We start from the raw sequence: 17,715 nt of genomic DNA, 5'->3' as shown, positions 1-17,715 counted from the left end.
TGAGCAAATAACTTGATCTCATTTCGGAGTCTCCCTTGAAATTGGGTGTGTGATTATGTGGCTAAGTTCTGATGACAGTGATGGGTGCAATGTCAGGGTCAAAGTTTTTATGAAGTAGCGAGATCTCATCCATGCTCTTCTCTTTTGCTAGATGAGTGCAGACAATGAAGACAAAGCTTTAGGGAACAGTGAAGCCACAAGATAGAAGGAGTTCTGGGTCCTCAAATCACTGGGTGGAAGAGAGTCTCATGACAAACAGGGATACCTGCCTTGGGTTGTTAAGTGAGCAGAAATACACGAGTATTACGTTACAGCCGTTATGTAACATAATAAGCTGTGATCTATTTGTAATTAGGGTTCTATTTGTTAGGGCAGCTAACATCATCAAATGAGGTTAATGATCCTTCTATGGAAAGGGGACTATAGCAATCTTCTTATTCAGAAACTCTTATCTCAGGAGAGAATGAGAGGTACAGGGGAAGGTTTGGACCTCACAGGCTGGAAAATAGGTGGTCTCAGGAGCTATTGCCCTGAGCCAGAGAAGCATGCAGGAGCTCAGGACATGGAGACTTGGGTCCTAGATCTCTGTCTTCCAACATGTGGGTGTGTGCTTATGTCTAATTATGCCTTCGTGCAATGAGGAGTCCATTGAAATCTTAAGTAGCATCAGAGAAAATAGTCAACACAGGGGCTTTTTATAAATGCAGAATAACTAACAAAATAGAAAGAGAAAATCCATGAAAGTTTGGTTTGACAGCATGAAAGTAATATGACTAAATAATTACAGCCATTACGTGAACTTCTCATTTTGTCTAATTACTGCACAGCACAATAAAAAGATTTATCATTAAATATGTCAGATTTGCTTTTTGTTGTTGATGTATTTGATCACAGTTCCAAACTTTGTTCTTGAATGTACAGTCTGCATTGTTTGTTCATGTTGCTGCTCACAGCTTAAAAAATTAGAGGGAAACTTTCTACTCTCCTGTCGTAAACAGCTTTATGGCTGAGTAAAATTTAAGAACATTTGTTGGTATCAAAATTTTATGGTTCTTATTAACTTGTTTTAATTTTCAGCTTTGTGAACTGGATTGGAAAGGTGCTGAGGAGTGAGAACTATTGCCGAGCCAGGGATCTGAGACTTTTGATGAATCCTCTGGTCTGGCCAAAGCCTGGCTGCTTCATGTAGCCAGTCAGACCACACTTGTGGTCAGTTAGACCAGCTGGGTTTAATCAATTTGACTTTGTTTCCAAGACATCTGCATCTCCAAACATTTAATTAATTGCATGTATTACGGGCAATATTACTTGTGTATATTAATTACATAATAATATACCAATGACATTAAAGTGTCCAGGCAGAGTTACTCCGTATGAGTAAAAATGGAAAATCTCACACTCAAATACCAGTTGATGCTATAAAATTATAACAGCATCTGACACTTGCTGGGCAGATACTGTGTGCCAGGCACTGTTCTGTTTTACGTCTTAATGAATCTTTACAACAATCCCATGAGGGAGGCAGAGTGCTTCACCACTTCCTCACCTAAACTTTGAGAGGGTATGGAACTTGCCCCAAATCACAAAGCCCGGGTAACTGGGGCTGTCTTGTAGATGAGGTCAGTAAACTTGTCTACCTTTCCAGCTTCTTTCCATCACTTTTTCTCCTTGGTATATCCTGAGAGAATGCGAGTCCTGGCTTAGACAAAACTGTGAAATAGGGAAATTTGTGTTCACTGCTCCTCCACTGTGCCTTGAAGATTTGGGGCATATTGACCTTGATTTGGGTGAGATAAGAGAACTCTCATTACAACTATTTCAATAAATATATATTCAACAAGTATATAGTATACTCAGTGTATGTATTTATATAGAATATATATATATATTAAAAAATATATACCATGTGGTAGGTAGTGAGGACAACCCTATTTTCAACAAGCTTATGATCTACTTGGGAAAGACTGAAGAGTGAACTAGATAATTGTAATACAGTGGGATAAATGTTGTGATGGGAGAAGTATAAGATTTTGTGGGAGCTTCTAACCCAAATTTGGGGGGAGTCGGGGAAGTCTTCCTGGAGGAAGAGGCATCTATGCTGAGGTCTATAGTACAGGAGGGAATAAACCAGGAAAAGGGGGAAGGTAAGAAAAGAGGGTCCCAGGCAACAGAACCAGCAGTGCTGTGTGGGCCAGGAGAGACTGTTGCATACAGCCTGTTGATAGTACACAGGCTTCACCAGATAAGACTGAGTGATCCTTTCTAGAAAGTTTTCCCCTGTTTGTTACAGTGCCTGATTTTCTCAACGTTGTGCCATTAACAAATATTTCTATCAATAAATGAATCATATTTATTAAGTATTTACTATAGAAGGCATTGGGTGAGGCATTGAGAAGAATTTGAAGAACTCTGAGACCCTACCTCTGCCTTCAAAGAGTTTACTGAGTGTGGAGTTGTAACATTGTCAGAGGAAAAAAGAGGAAATTCAAATAAAAATGCAGACATTTAAGTAGGAGGAAGAAAAATTTGAGGATGAAACACTCAGGCTCTGGATTCAGACCCTAACTCCACCACTTTCTAGCTGTGCAACCTTGCACAAATTACTTAACCTTTCTGAGGTTCATTTCACATCTATCAAATCAGCGTAATAAAAGATCCTTTCCAGACCATGGCAGGGATTAAACAAGTAATGCCTGTACAACACTTAAATGCTGCTCAGCCCAGAGCAAGCTCTCAATAAATGTTTTAGCCATTAAGATATTGTTATAATTAATTCACTACATAAATTCTTGAGTGCCTCCTCTGTAATGCCTTTTATACTTTTCATTTCAGGCCTTCTGGCTTTGTGCCACACCAGCCATTGCCCTAGCATGACTCTCCTCCTTCCACTGGATTCTGCTCTCCAGTCAGCATCATCTTGCTAAAGAAGCATAAACCACAAGCTCTGGGGAAGCTGGTTTGTCTGTCTCACAAGCAGGCCTCAAAGTCTCCTGGCTACCTTCCTAAATTTCCCTGGATGGTACGTCTCACCACATGGTCGGGGTGGGAGGGACCACTCTCTCCTGACCTATCAGCTCTCTCTCTGCTTTCCTAGCCTTCTCTCCTTGCTCGCTTGGCAGCTAACTGCATACCATCCACTGACATCTTTTACCATGTTATGATATATTTTTATTTATTATTATTTCTATTAACACCTAGCATTTGTTGAGCCCTACTGTGTGCTGACAGGACTTGGCAATGGCCTTGCTTAGGGGATAGAGGATTATTAAGTTGGGTTGAAACATCTAGTTCTAAACTATTATGGAGTGCATGCTCAAAAAGAATCACGAACCAAAAGCATATTTGTTTAAAAAAAAACAGCAACGCTAAGATCTAATCTATTTACCCATTAAAGAACAAGTAAGGATTCGTCATGCGATGGTTTTGAAATAACAACACTAAAAGCAACTCCTATTTATTTATTTACTTATTTGATGGATGATGTTGAGGATGTCTGCTATGTTTCCCCCCACCCAGTGCCTGGGAAAATTGGGGCCCCATTAGGAGAAACTGGGGAATGACAAGGGAGAGCAGGTTTGATGGTACTGGCAGGAAATGGTAGGTTTAGAATTGTAGGCAAGTTCATTTCAAGGCTGTGGCAGACCATGCAAATGAAAATGTCCAATCAAGCAGTTGACAATTTCCGAATCGAGTTGAAGGGAGAGGACGAGGCAGAAGTAGATTTAGGCATTCTTCCCGGGGGGATGGACACACTTTAAGTAAGAGTCTTCTGGTGTCAGAGGTCCTAGTGAGGGGGCGCGCATTAACCATGGTGAGAAAGGCATCACCAGGACCATGTATGCTATGCTTCTTTGCCCAAGATGGAGGTAATTGACTGAGACCTAAGGGGCCTGGGGCTGCAGCCCCCAAAAGGCTTACCTTTCAAGTCTCCTCTTCTGTCTTAATACATCGTGTGAATTTTCTAGTTTATTCTGCAGTATACAAATAAGAGTTTAAATTATTTCTGAGTAAAACTGACTCTGTAGGATGACAGGGAGCGTTTAGTCTGTGGCTTTACATAGGACAAATTAACCCCGGGCACACCCACATGGAAGGGAGCTCGCACTTTGGCTTATGCAGTAAGGAGCATTTTTTTAAAAAAAAATTTTTGTTGTTATTGCTTTTGTTGTTTGGGAAGAAATTTGATCATCAGATTGGCTAGTCAATTAATAGGAGAAGCCCTAGGGAGTGAGTGGGGCCCCACATAGGGATGTTTTGATGAGGGTGAGACCATCAGGAAGGTCTGGCTGCCGAGTGGCTATATGGTGGAGGGGGTTGCCTGGGGGATGTCAGGTCTCAGGGCCTTATAGGATGGAGTGTAGGACCCTGGAAAGGAGAAAGAAGGGTTGGGAAGTTGAGTCTTGGCAGGACTTTTGACCGTAAGTGGAAGGAGGGGGAGAATGCCTTGGCCTGGGTGATGGGGGCACTGTTTGCTTTGGGGCTCTGTGAACTAAGGACGCTCTAAAGTTCTCTGTAAGGCCACTAACAAGCTGAGATTTGTCTCCAGAGTGGAAACAGATTGCCAGAACTTCAGTCCCACAGCATATTTCACTGACAGATTGGGTGCGATTTTTCCCAAGATGGGGGTGTTTCTTAAAGCAGAGGAGGAAAGGGAGGCTGAGAGGGGGGAGGGGGTGGGGGAAGACAGCTGTCAGCTTCTTTGTGGCTTCAGGACAGCTCTTGCAGATGTGGGCAGAGCAACAATTGCCAATTCCCTGAGCCGCCTGCGATTCACCAATTCCCAGGATGCAGGAGGGTAAAGGCAATCCAGATTAGAGGGATCCCAAGAGGCTTCTGGGCACAGAACCTAACCTCAGACGGGTTCACTTTGCATGTGAAGGAACATCTCTCCCTGCACCAAATTAAATCAATTTGATCAAAATTTGTAATGCAGAAGAGCATAATTAATTGAAGAATTTAATTAGGCACACTTTTGATGAAACTTAACAGGAGCCAGCAGGAATACGCTTGCTGTCTATTAAACATAATCCTGCCTGGTGAAGAGCTCTATAGTTGATGATCTTTAATGACTGCCCATCTCTCAGCTTCCTTGCTGGCATTCCAGTCAGCCTGGAGGAGGATGGGGAAGATGGGGAAGGGCGTAGGGATTGCGGGGGGAGGGAGAGAGGAGTGGGACATGGAACCGTCGCGTGGCGTCTCTTTCAAAGCAGTGTTGATGCTAAACTTTCAGGGTACACAATTATTCGCTTTTCATCTGCCAAAGTGGAGAAACAGTGAAGAGTTGTGGGGAGGGCTGTTTTAGGGTAATGAGTCAGGGCAGAGAGGGCAGGGCTCCCTTCTGGTTGAGAGGCGACCCTGCTGGCCTTTTCTACTAATTGCTTTGGCCTCTCAATCTCACTTCACAAAGCTTGAATCTTGCACTGGCCTCCCAGCAGAAAACCAGAAAGAAGGCTTCTGGGAGCAGAGATCTGGGAAGAGCCCTCAGCCTGCCATCTTAGATGTTAGTAAATACTGCATTGCTGAAGAAATGATGGAATGAACAAAGCAATAAATGAATAAGTGATTCACCCAGGAACTCTGTTGAGAAAGGAGTTAAAAAGTACAGGCCAGACATGGCTGCTGCCTTTTTACAAAAAGTACTTGGGCTTCAAAGAGAAATTCTCCCTTCCTTCCTCAACTGTCCTTTTCTTCCTTTATCCGACCAGTGTTTACTGAGGCCACACTGCGGCAAGCGCTCTACCAGGAACTATATATTTGATGGGGAATACATAAGAGCCTGAGCTTTCTGTCCTCATGGAGCTAAGAGACTAGTGGGAGACACAGGCAGTGGGCACATGTTTAGGACTTATGAGAAGCTCTGAGAAAGAATAGCAGAAGAGTAATACTTTGGTTTAGGTCAGGAATTAGCAAACCACAGCCTAGAGGCCAAATCTGCTTGTTCCCTTTTTTTGTAAATAAAGTTTTATTGAAACATAGTCAGGCATATCATTTGCATATTGCCTATGGATGATTTGCTACAAAAATAGTTGAGTAGTCATGATAGAGACCACATGGCCTGTGTGGCTTAAGATATTTCCTATCTGGCTCCCTACAGAAAAGGTGTGCTGAATCTTAGCCTAGATGAAGAGGGCAAACCTCTTGGGACAGAGATTTAGCTCAGACTGGAAGACGAAAATTTAGCCTGGTTAGGAGTTGCATACTTTGGGAGGAGCAGGAGTGATGGCTCTGCAATGGGGAGCAGTTGGGTGTGTTCAAGGACCTAGAGGAAGGTCCATTTGATTGGAGGGTAGTGATGGAAGGACACAGGGCCTGGATGAGATGGAAGAGAAAGGAAACCCTGAAAAGGGGTTTAGATGTGATTCTGAGTGCACTGGAACACCGCTCGGGGGTTGTAAGCAGGGCCATGAGGTGCTGTAATTTTTAAAGAGCCCTCTGGCCGCAGTGGTCAGAGTGGCTTGGAAGAGAAATGGTCCCAGCTTCTGTTAGCTAAAGCAAAAGATGGTGGTGGCTCAGATCAAGGTCATAGAAGTAGAGGTGAAGAGTCATGGGCAGATTTGGAATACATTTGGGAGGTAAAATTCACAAGATTTAGAAATTGACGTGGAAGGGGGTGGTTAGGAAGAGGGAGGGATCAAGAATGATCTCCCTGAGGATTTTGGCTAGAGCCACTGGGTAAATGGTGGTACCATTTGCTGAGGTTGAGAAGATTGGAGATGGGGAAGAAAAGGTTAGGTGGAGTGATTTAAGAGTTCAGTACTTTTCAGCTTTCTTAAAATCGAGATTCGTATGAGACGCCAACTAGAGATGACAAGGAGACAGTTGGATATATGACCCTAAAGTATAGATGAGAGATTCAGGATGGAGGTAAAAATTTGTGAGTCATCGGCATATAGATGCTATTTAAGCAACAGGACTGGATGAGTTCACCTAGGGTGGGAGGTAAAGAGAAAAAGAAATAGGACTTACATTTGAATATTTTCTGCAGACTGCTTAGCTTCAGCTTGGCCTGTTACTCATTGATATCTATCAAAACATTAGGCTGAGGGTAAACTACTGAAGAGACTAAATTAAGGAATATGCCGAAAGAAATGCAATAAGCTATTCTAAAGCATATGCAGTTACTTTGAGATGAGCCCCCCCCCAAAAGTGGTATCAAATGGAGGGCCTTTTGTCTCTTTGTATAATGAAAATATTGGTAGTGTATGCATTCTTGAATGTTGCATGAGAGATTTACTCCTCTGAGCATTTGTACATCCTTCTTCAAGTTGACTGATAGTTGAGTTGTTAAAAGTGGTTGTTCCCAATCACAGCTTCCCAGCAGTCATTTGACCTGATAGTTAAAAATATGAATTCCCTGGGCTCCCACCCAGAGTGATTTGTTAGATCTGTGGTAAGTTCCCAGGAATCTGTTTTTAATGAAGACCCCAGGGGATTCTAATATGGAAAACCCATTGTCTGGCATTTGGTAACCACTGTTTTCATGGATATTTCAAAGGCAAACTTGAGATTGTGTTACTCAAATAACCATATCTTCTAAACTGACAAGGATCTCAATATGTGAGGTTGGGATAAGATATAAATATTGTGCTTATACATACAATGAAATTACTGAGTTTCTTCCTCTTCCTTCCTCTTTCTCAATACCTCACCAAGTCATCTTAGTTCATAAAAATATTTCAGCCAACACACATATATACAACACACACACACACACACACACACACGTAATATCTCTCCTTCTCTTTCCTTTTCTCTTCTTCTTGCACATATGCATACCCACGTGCACATACACTCCTATTTATCTTTGCCTTGGTTCAGGTCCACTGCCTGAAGGCAGGAACCACTGCCTTGGTGGTTGCAGTCAGGCCATTATAATAGTTTCCTAACTGCTTGCTTTGCCAGTCCAGTCAACACCAGCTCTAGTTCATCCTCCAAATTGCTGCTGGAGTTATCTTTCATAAATCTGATTCCTTCAAGCTCCTACCCTGTGAGAAAACCCTTGTATCGGCTCCTCATTGCCTATTGGGAAAAAATCCAAATCCCCTGGTATAGTGTTCAAGGACTGCTATAGAATTACACTGATCTTGTCAGCACGGCTTCCTCCATTCCTGATCCTAATTCATTCCTGCCCATCCACACTTCACGTCTGTACTCACCTGTGCCCATCTGCCCCTCACACCTGCTCAGCCACCTCTGCCCATATTCACCTGCCTATCCATACGTTCTCATATATATCTGTCCAAACTGCACTACATGTCTTGGTCTGAAATTCATTCATCCCTGTAACTACCTGGTCAATTCTGACTCATCCTTGTAGATTCAACTCTTTTATTCCCTTTACTCTCTTCCTAGACTCAAAAGGCAAAGCCTGGTATTTCTTCTTTTGTTCTCAACGTAGCAGTTTGTACATATTTTTACTGAAACATTTACCATGTTGCATTTTGATTATTTGTTTCTCACCAATCCCCAATTTCTAAATCAACCGGAAATTATTCATCTTTCTATCCCTAGCACCTAACTCAAAGGCAGGCTTATAGTAGGCCCTTGGCAACACATTGAGAATTTTTTCCCCCTCTATCCTTGCTGTCAGGTTCTCAATAAGTTGAGCTCTTGAGGCTGCCTGTCTATAGCAGCCCATTTTCCACTGTTTGATTTGCTGGTGGCTAGGAGAGCAGATAGTTAATCTTACTAGAATTTTGTGAAAAACAAAGAGTTAATGGGTTCCTGCAGGCACCAGAGTAACTCTTCAGGTTTAGTGCATGGTCTTCCTGTAGTTTTGTATCTTGCTTCCTTTGGGGTTCTCAGTTGTGTTCTGGTAATTTAGCCTGCTACATACTAATCTTTGGGCAATCAAGAAGTGTGTGTTACGTACACACACCATGCTGTTCATCTGTTCATTGTTCTCATACTGAAAATTAAAATGGAGAACAATGAAGAGGAGAGGCCATGAAAATTCATAGACAATAGTAGGTGTCCTTATGGACATAGTAGGTATCCTTAACCTAGAGTCCACAGATGGGCTTAAAGCATTCCATGAGTCCTTGCTGTGTTGTATATGACATGTGTGCACGTGCATGTAGATTCTTCTGGCCATAGGTTCCATAGTTTTCTAAGATTTTCAAAGGTGCCTGAGACCCCAAAGAGTTAAGACCCACCAATGTAGAATATGTTTTCATGCCTTTCTTTTTTAATGCCCATCTTTAAAATTAGCACATGAATCTTAAAAGGCCTTGAGAATGTGAATGATGTCTGTGCTATATGTTGACTTCCTTGTCCTCCAGTCTTGTCAAGAATCTCCAGACTTGCTCTGTGCATCCATTATTTTAGCCTCAAAGCCAAGGAGCGAGAAGGTGGAATCATTTCTAACAATCCTGTAAATAAACCCAGCTTCTGCTGTATTAGATCACTGTAAAACAGTTCCCTGAAGCCCAAGGGATTAAATAATAGAAGAAAATGCTTTGCATGAAACCATGCAGATGATAGAAAATATTCTCGCTATGGTAATTTACACAGATTACTTCATGACAAATTGGTTGTTTGAGCTGATCATGTTTATCACTGAAACCCTGCAGATTTTCTCCTGAGTTTGGAAATGTTGCAAATGTATTGTGAGGCCCAGGGCCTTTGTTACTGACTCACCACCATGCAAATGAACTTTAAGAAGTACTTGGTGGTCTTATAGCCAGAGCGACGGTGTTTTGCTTATGAAACGCTGGTCTTCAGTCTTCCATGTCAACATGTAGAAATTGCCAGGGTTCATTTAACATTTTTTGAGTGGTGCTGCCAACACAGTCTGCCGGGAAAGGGACATGTGATACCACTTGGTAGTGAATGGCCTTGGTGTCTTTATCACTCCTCCATCTCCCACTGTCCCCAACCTGTTCTTCCCCAGGTAATTCCATCTCATTAAATGATACTCATTCACCCACTTGACCAGAGAGGAAACCATGGGCACCATCTGGACTCCTCTCTCTCCTCATAGCCTACTCCTAAGTGCTGTTGAGCTTACTCCCTATCTTCTCATATCTGTCCACTTCTTTGGTTCAGGACACCAAAATCTCTTGTCTGGATGACAGCTATGGCTCCTAACTGGTCTCCCTCACTCCAACCTGTAACACCTTAACTCTGATAAGGTATCCTTTTCTGGCATCTAGGTGTCACGTGCCCATAGGATGGGATGGGTAGTATTTCACATAGTTGTTCATTCCACCCCAGTCTGCATTTTATAATCCACCTGGGATAGAGCCCACTTTTCTGCTGCAAGTTATGCGCCTATGGAATCCAATTTGAGGCCATTATCTGAGGATTCAATCACTGGTTTTTGTGATTGATTGGCAAGAAGTTTAGAATACTCAATTCAAGAAAGTCCCTCTTTGATAGCAATAATTTTTTGATTGCCTATTCACAGTCTTCTTTTTTCTCTGGAGGAACTCTTTCATTCTCTGAGGGCCTGGTGTGGCTGTCAATTACAGTGTCCCAGCCCCACCATAGAAAACACCTGTGACCCAGACTGGACCCACCCACATGTCCCTGACCTCCTGGGCCACAGTGACAGGCTCATTTCTGGGCATAGAACCAAGCCAGGCCATTTAGGGTCTCCTGAGATTGACAATCGAACACAGACAAAGAGAAATCCTCTTTCCTTTGAGGATGCTACGCTCAGAGGATGTAGGTGTATGGCTGCTGGTAGCCATTTTGCCATTGATGAGATTTTATCTGCAAAATATAGTCAACAAAGGCAAGTGATGATGGTGGTGGCAGTGGTGGTGATGGATAACATTTATTGAGTGCCATGCATATGCCAAGAACTAATCTAAGTGCTTTATGTATGTTAACTCATTCAGTCTTCATAGACTTTATACTTAATGATCATTATTATCATTATTATTGCTATTATTATCCCTATTTCACAGATGAGAAAACTGTGACATTTAGGGGTTAAATAACTCTCGGTTAAAAAAAGCTCTTAAGTGGGGAAGGCACAATTTGAACCTAGGCAGCCTGGCTCCTGAGCCTGTGCTCTCAACCATTTCACTCTGTGGCCTCTAGCACTATTGACAGAACAGGAAGCGGGGGACAGGAGAAGGAGAGGGAGAGAGGGGAAGGGGGAGGAGGAGGGAGACATGGGTCCCTAGGACATTGCTGGAGTCCTTGGATCCTGAACCCAGGGTTCCTGGATTCCTAGTGGTAACCCAATATATTTAATTTTTTTTACTTAAGTCAGTTTTAATTAGGTTTCTGTTCTTGCAGTTTGCCTAAAATATTCTGCCTCCCATCCTCTCTCATTCTGTCTCTTGTCTTACTGCCTTGCCTTGAATAATAATATCTTAAGAAAATAATATTCGAACATGGTAGAAATTTGGAGGATATAAAAAGATAATAGAAAGAAAATATCTTAAATGAAGATGCCATAACATTTGTATGGGATACAACCAATTCAAGACTATTATTTTTTTGGGCTTCCCTGGTGGTGCAGTGGTTGAGAGTCCACCTGCCGATGCAGGGAACGCGGGTTTGTGCCCCGGTCCGGGAAGATCCCACATGCTGCGGAGCGGCTGGGCCCGTGAGCCATGGCCGCTGAACATGTGCGTCTGGAGCCTGTGCTCCACAGCGGGAGAGGCCCGCGTACCGCAAAATAAAAAAAGACTATTATTTTTGTTTTCTTCCAGTCTTTTTTCTAATCATTTATATATACATATATACACAATAAGGTTCTACATATATAAGGTTCTTTCCTTTTTCTCTTAGCACTATATCAGTTGCATTCCCCCATGTTATATATTTTTGAAAGCAGGATCTTAATGGCAGCACAATCTGCATGTGTGTGTGTGGGTATATGTCTTTCCACTGACTTCTCTGTGCTTCCTAGTGCTTGACATCTTTCCTCATTGAACCGTCTGCTCTGGAACCAGGAAGGATACCAAGGGCTGGGGTGGTCATGCTTGGCTTCTACCTGTATTCCTTGGTCTGTGTCTCAGTGTTCAGGGCCCTGGTGAGCAGCCCTACACCCCACAGCTCAGCTTCCAGCCAGGAAGGAGACTGTGTCAGCGATGTTGGAAGCAGAGGCCATCTTGCCGATGCTCATCCCTCTGCCCATGAGCCAGGAGGGCTCTGCAGCCTGCAGACGGGGAGTAAGACACACTCAGGAAAAGGTCTAAGCCTCTTCACAGATCAGCAAGCAGAAAGCCAGGATGGCTTGGCAGTTCCAGGCATGATTTATTTTAAGACATGCAGAGTTACCAGTTAGCACAGTAAGAAACCTCTTGTTCCTGCCTTTTTAACTCCATACATCAATAACAATTTACTTGGCAAAACCCTGGGTGCTGGACTTAAATATGCACACCACTGGGGGGAAACACAAGGATAACATTGAGAAATTAGATTTAAAATACCAAATAAACTCTTTTCACCATATCTCTCTCAGTGAGTGCTGTATAAAGCCTCATAACATTTATGAGGCATTAAATGCCACATAAATGACTAGTTTTTGAAGTGTAGATGAGAAAAAGAAGGTGAATGAAGGAGTAAAAATAGCACAACTGTATATAATGCATATGTCGGTCTCCTATTTAACCTCTGGATGTTACCCCAAGCCATGAGCAGTGGTGGATTAAGAAAATAGACTTTAAGCCTCCAAAAAGGTACTGAAGGCAAAGGCTCGAGACAGAAGGGGTGTTCAGTAGTCAACAGCCAAGGAGAACATGAAGCCAGAGGAATTCAGAACAGAACAGTCATTCCAAGTCAAGTACAATCACAAAAGCAGAAACATGTACCCATCCATCCATTCACCCATATTTCATTATCTATCAGCTGTACTACTGCTATCACAACTATTAATTGTTCAACTTCGGACTTACTATTAATTACTATCATTTATGGAGGGCTAAGTTTGTGTCAAGTATTTTACAAAGTGTTTTGCATGAATCATCTCATTTAATCCTCATAACCATCTTGTGAACTGGGTTTTTGTCTTTACCTTAAATTGATGAGAAAACTAGCTCAGAGAGCTTAAGTGATCTGTGGAAGGTCAAGCAGAGAGCATGTGTCAGACCCACAGACCCATTGATCCAATCTTCCTCTCCTCCATATTGTAGCTGTTGAGTTCCTGCTATGTATCATGCTTTGGATTAGGCATTGGGGCTACAAAGGAACCTTCAACAAGGCCCCTACAGCACTAATTCTGGGGTAGGTGAAGCTGAAATCGACTAGAAGCTTTGGAGTCAGAAACGCAGTGGTCTCAGAGGTTGTCACTGGAACACCCAAAAAATAGTGTGCAGGCGGTCATGGTGACCTCAGGAAGAGATACCTAACTTCACTTGGGTGGATTTGGTATAACTCAACCTGGATCTTGAAGAATAAGTCATGTTCATGAGATAGAGAAGAGGGAGACATAGTCTAGGTGGGGGAAACAGCATAGGAAGAGACAATAATAATGATAAAATATATAGATTGAAACATTGTAGAAATTTGAAAAATACACACACAAAAAAATCCATGAAGAAAATAAAATTTGCTGACTATAGCAAGTGATTCAAAGACCACACTGCAGAAGTGAACAGATTTGGGAACCAAGGCATCTCCTTTACTAAGCTGTGCATGTTGACATACAACTTATTGCAGCTGAGAGCCTGAGGGTACAAATGTATCAGTGTCATTGTGAAGTTGACAACTGGACAACCAGACCTTCCCTTGCAACCCCTACCTAAGTTTCCACCTCTCACCCTGCACCCTAGCCCCATTGCTAGATCCCCTTATTTGCTTGACTTTTTCACAGCACTTAAATATTATATGAAATTGTTTGCTTCTTTACCAGTTTATTGCCTTTCTTCCCACTAGAAGATAAACTTCAGGAAAGCAGAGATTATGTCCATCTTGTTCTATGTTCCTTCCTTAGTAGGTAGAATACTGTTTGGCATGTGGTATTTGTCAAGTAAATAAGTGAGCACAACAGAAAAAAAGAACAAGATTCTTCCACTAATGCGAGGTGGGAGCAATGAAGACCCGTTATTGGCCAGGCTCCTGTCACTCACCTGGGACTCATGGTTTCTCCCTAATCACTTTTAAGTGGTTTGGAGTCAAAATCACTTCTGTTGCCCTTCAATGACTTGGGGAACATCAGAAGCAATGGCCCTAGACCTGCTATCCAAATGCTTCCTTTTTCCACCTTCAGATGCTGGCGGGCAAATTGCTTGCACTTGGTCAACACTTCCCCCTCCTGTGCCCACAGCAGACATTGTAAATCAATCATGGCAATTTTTCTCGTAGCCTTAGAATCCTTGTCAATACCACACTCTAGCAGACACTGCTAATCGATAGGGGGTGGCATTAGAGATGACACTTTTCATCCTGAGCATGAAAAAAACTAACAGATGTGAGAAGGGAGTAATGTAATTAGATATAAGGAGGAAGGGACAAATCTATATTCTGAGAAAATATTGTGAGCATTATGTCTTCAGGCTTCTGCAGCAATGACAAATAGAACAGCTTAGGGACTATATAGCACAGTGATTATGAACATGAACACTGATGTCAAGCTAGCTGGGTTGCAGTCCCTGTTTTACAGTTTTCTATCTGTAGTTGTGAGCAAGTTACTTAACCTCACTGAGCCTCAGTGTCATCATCTTTAAAATAGAACTAATAACCCTATCTAACTCATCAGATCGTTGCAGAGGATACAATAAAATAATCCATGAAAAGCACCTGGTCCACTGCCTAGGACACAGTAAGTGATCAATAAATATCAGTTACTGATTGTTTTCAAAATTGGCAGACTTATAAGCATAAAATTAACCACAGGCTGGATCTTGAACTCCAGAAACATTTGAGCTGAAATTGGTCCCCTCCCTCTCAAGAATACAGAAGACAAGCCCACTTTCCATGCAACTTCAGCAAGTTTTCTATTTCCTTTTTCCAATTTTTATTCATTCATATTTAAACCACCATTATAAAAACATTAAAGTAAATGTTTCAAACAGTAGGCACTTACACAACTCATTTCATTTTTCCCGTTCTTTTCCAGTCTTTTCCCAAATGCAGGGTAATTTTTAAAAAAAAATGGTAATCTAGGTCTTCCTGGGTTTTTTTTTCATTAATGCTCTGAGCCAGGAGATTTAGTTTTTGGGCCTTTCTCCACCACTTTGTTGCCACATGGAAGTCACTTGGTCTCTCTCAGGCTTAGTGCTCCCATCTGTCAAATGAGATAATAACAGAAGCATTGCTTACCTCATAGATTTGTTGGATGGAGTAGATGAGAAAATGGATGTAAAAATAAGGTTTAAGGAACAGTTGTCTTAACCACCTCAGAGGGGAATTATCTACAGGAGCAAATGAAATGATAAATGTGAAGGAACTTATATAAAATGGTTAAATTATTAAATGAGTGGGGCAGGAGGAAAAGTTGAAATGTAAAGCTGAAAGGAAATTAGGAAATAATTCTGTAAATTGTGGAATAGAAGTCCTTTTAAAAATAATAGTAAATCTTAAAGTAATTTTCTTCGGTTATTATGGTAAATTGTTGGATTTTCTTGTTTGGTTTTATTTTTTTCTCTTTTCTAAAAAACACTTTAGATTCAATGGCAGTTTTTCTTCATAAGGAATACAGTTTCCCCCAATGTCCTCAAATATTTAGAGAACCTATTAAACAAAATGACCTATGTTACACTAGGTGGAAGAGAAAAACTGTCAAACTGAAATCACAGGCAAAAGTAGGTAAGCATACAAACTATGTATGAAATCCAGACATCAGCAGTTCCTTCATCTTTCTGGAGTTTCCCCAGAGGAGTCCCCTCACAACAAAGGGTTAGTGAACAATGTTGGATTAACTGAGGACCTCACAGGAGGATGCCAGAGAGACTTTAACCACAGTGAACAAACTTGAAATCTTCTACATCAGTCAGGAAAATTTAGGTGATGTTGCAGTAACAAATAATCCCCACATCTCAGGGTCTTAGCACAGCCAAAGTTTATTTCTCACTCAAATTGAATGCCCAAAATGGGTCAACAGGGAGATTCTGCTCAGTGTGCTTACTCAGGGAGAAAGACTGATAGAGATTCCATCTTGAAATGTGCTTCTGTGATCACCTCAGCAAGGGGAAAAAACAATGCCCATAAGTAACACGTGTCTCTTCTCCTCGCTTCTGCACAAGTCGCGTTGACTGAAGTCAGTTGCATGTCACACCTGACTTTAAGGGATATAGGGAAATGTGACTGCATATGGCTGGAAGGAGAGGCAGAGATGTTTGGTACACAGTAGTAATGACCATCATTACTACTTAGATATTCTTCATCTCTGAGGTCCATTTATCTCTGTTGTTCCCAAGGAGGATTGGGGAACAAGGGAAAATAAGAGAAGGGGTGGAGGGAATCTTTTTTTTCCTCCATTTCTTATTTGCGGTGTTCAGTTTTCCTGGCTTTTCTTTCTTTCCAGATCATTCCTTGGCCTCTAAATTCCTCAACCTTTTACCATGAGGAGCAGTTCCACTGTGGCTTATAGTGTTATTGCTCTCAAATTTTCATGTCAAATCCATCTCTGGCCTCAGCTAGTAAATAGACCTTCTGTTACCAGATCCCATCTTCTTCAGAAGAAAAACGTATTTTTTTCAAATACATATGTACTGGCAAGTGGATATTTCTCTGAATTTTACATTAGAAAAGTCTTAAGAGGACCAAGCAGTTCAGCTTTTAAGTCAGGAACATGGGATCTGGGCCAGGCAATCAAGGATGCAAATTTGGCTTCTTCACTGACCAACTGTGTGACTTTAAGGAAATTTCTTAGCTTCTTTAAGCCTCAGTTTCCTAATCTGTAATATGAGAAATAATAATTTCTATTTCTACATAGAGTTGTAATGAAGATCTAATGAGGACAGTACCCGGCACATAGTAAGCCTTCAGTAAATACTGGCTCCTGTTGTAATGCTCATCTCCTCCTACAACCAGGAATCCCTTTCTTTTTTAAAAAAAATTTATTTGTTTATATTTATTTATTTATTTATTTATGGCTGCGTTGGGTCTTCGTTGCTGCGTATAGGCTTTTCTCTAGTTGCAGCGAGCAGGGGCTACTCTTCATTGCGGTGTGCAGGCTTCTCACTGCGGTGGCTTCTCTTGCTGTGGAGCAAGAGCCTAGGCGTACGGGCTTCAGTAGTTGTGGTGCACAGGCTCAGTAGCTGTGGTTCTAGGGCTCTAGAGTGCAGGTTCAGTAGTTGTGGCGCATGGGCTTAGTTGCTCTGTGGCATGTGGGATCTTCCCAGACCAGGGCTTGAACCCATGTCCCCTGCATTGGCAGGTGGATTCTTAACCACTGTGCCACCAGGGAAGTCCGGAATCCCTTTCTTAACCTTAAACTTTGTGACTAGCACAGAAAACACTGAGACCATCACCTCCTTGAATGTGGTGTATTTACCTTTATTAAATCACAATATTAAGGTTTCTTTGGTTAAAAGTGTTAGGAAACAAACTCAAAATGTCTTAAAAGCAAAAAGAAACAAAAAGCTAGCTCATATGACTGAAAGATCAAGGATAGTAGGCTTCAGGCACAGTTGAATCCAGTTGCTTAAATAATTTCATCAGAGCTCTCTGTTTTCTTTATTTTCTTCTTTTTGGTTCTATTTTCAGGCTGCTTTCTCCCTCATGGCGATAAAAAGACTGCCAAGCAGCTTCAGGGTCACTTCTTACTTTCCCCATAACCATGCTCAGCAGAGAGATTTCCTTTTGCCCAAC

General features: G+C 41.9%; 1 long non-coding RNA gene across 1 annotated transcript in view; it reads left to right on the top strand.

Moving 5' to 3' along the window:
- The window catches only part of LOC137220899 (uncharacterized), a 312,519-nt gene that overhangs the window by 149,443 nt on the left and 145,361 nt on the right, over positions 1 to 17,715 (top strand). Inside the window, exon 2 of the long non-coding RNA XR_010941838.1 lies at positions 2,833 to 3,019. This is a non-coding gene — a long non-coding RNA (uncharacterized lncRNA). The remainder of the gene's footprint in view (positions 1 to 2,832; positions 3,020 to 17,715) is intronic.

The sequence above is a fragment of the Pseudorca crassidens genome, chromosome 3 (genome assembly GCF_039906515.1).
Source record: "Pseudorca crassidens isolate mPseCra1 chromosome 3, mPseCra1.hap1, whole genome shotgun sequence".
Classification (NCBI taxonomy): Eukaryota; Metazoa; Chordata; class Mammalia; order Artiodactyla; family Delphinidae; genus Pseudorca; species Pseudorca crassidens.
The sequence above is the reverse complement of the archived record's forward strand: the minus strand, read 5'-3'. Positions and strand labels throughout refer to the sequence as shown.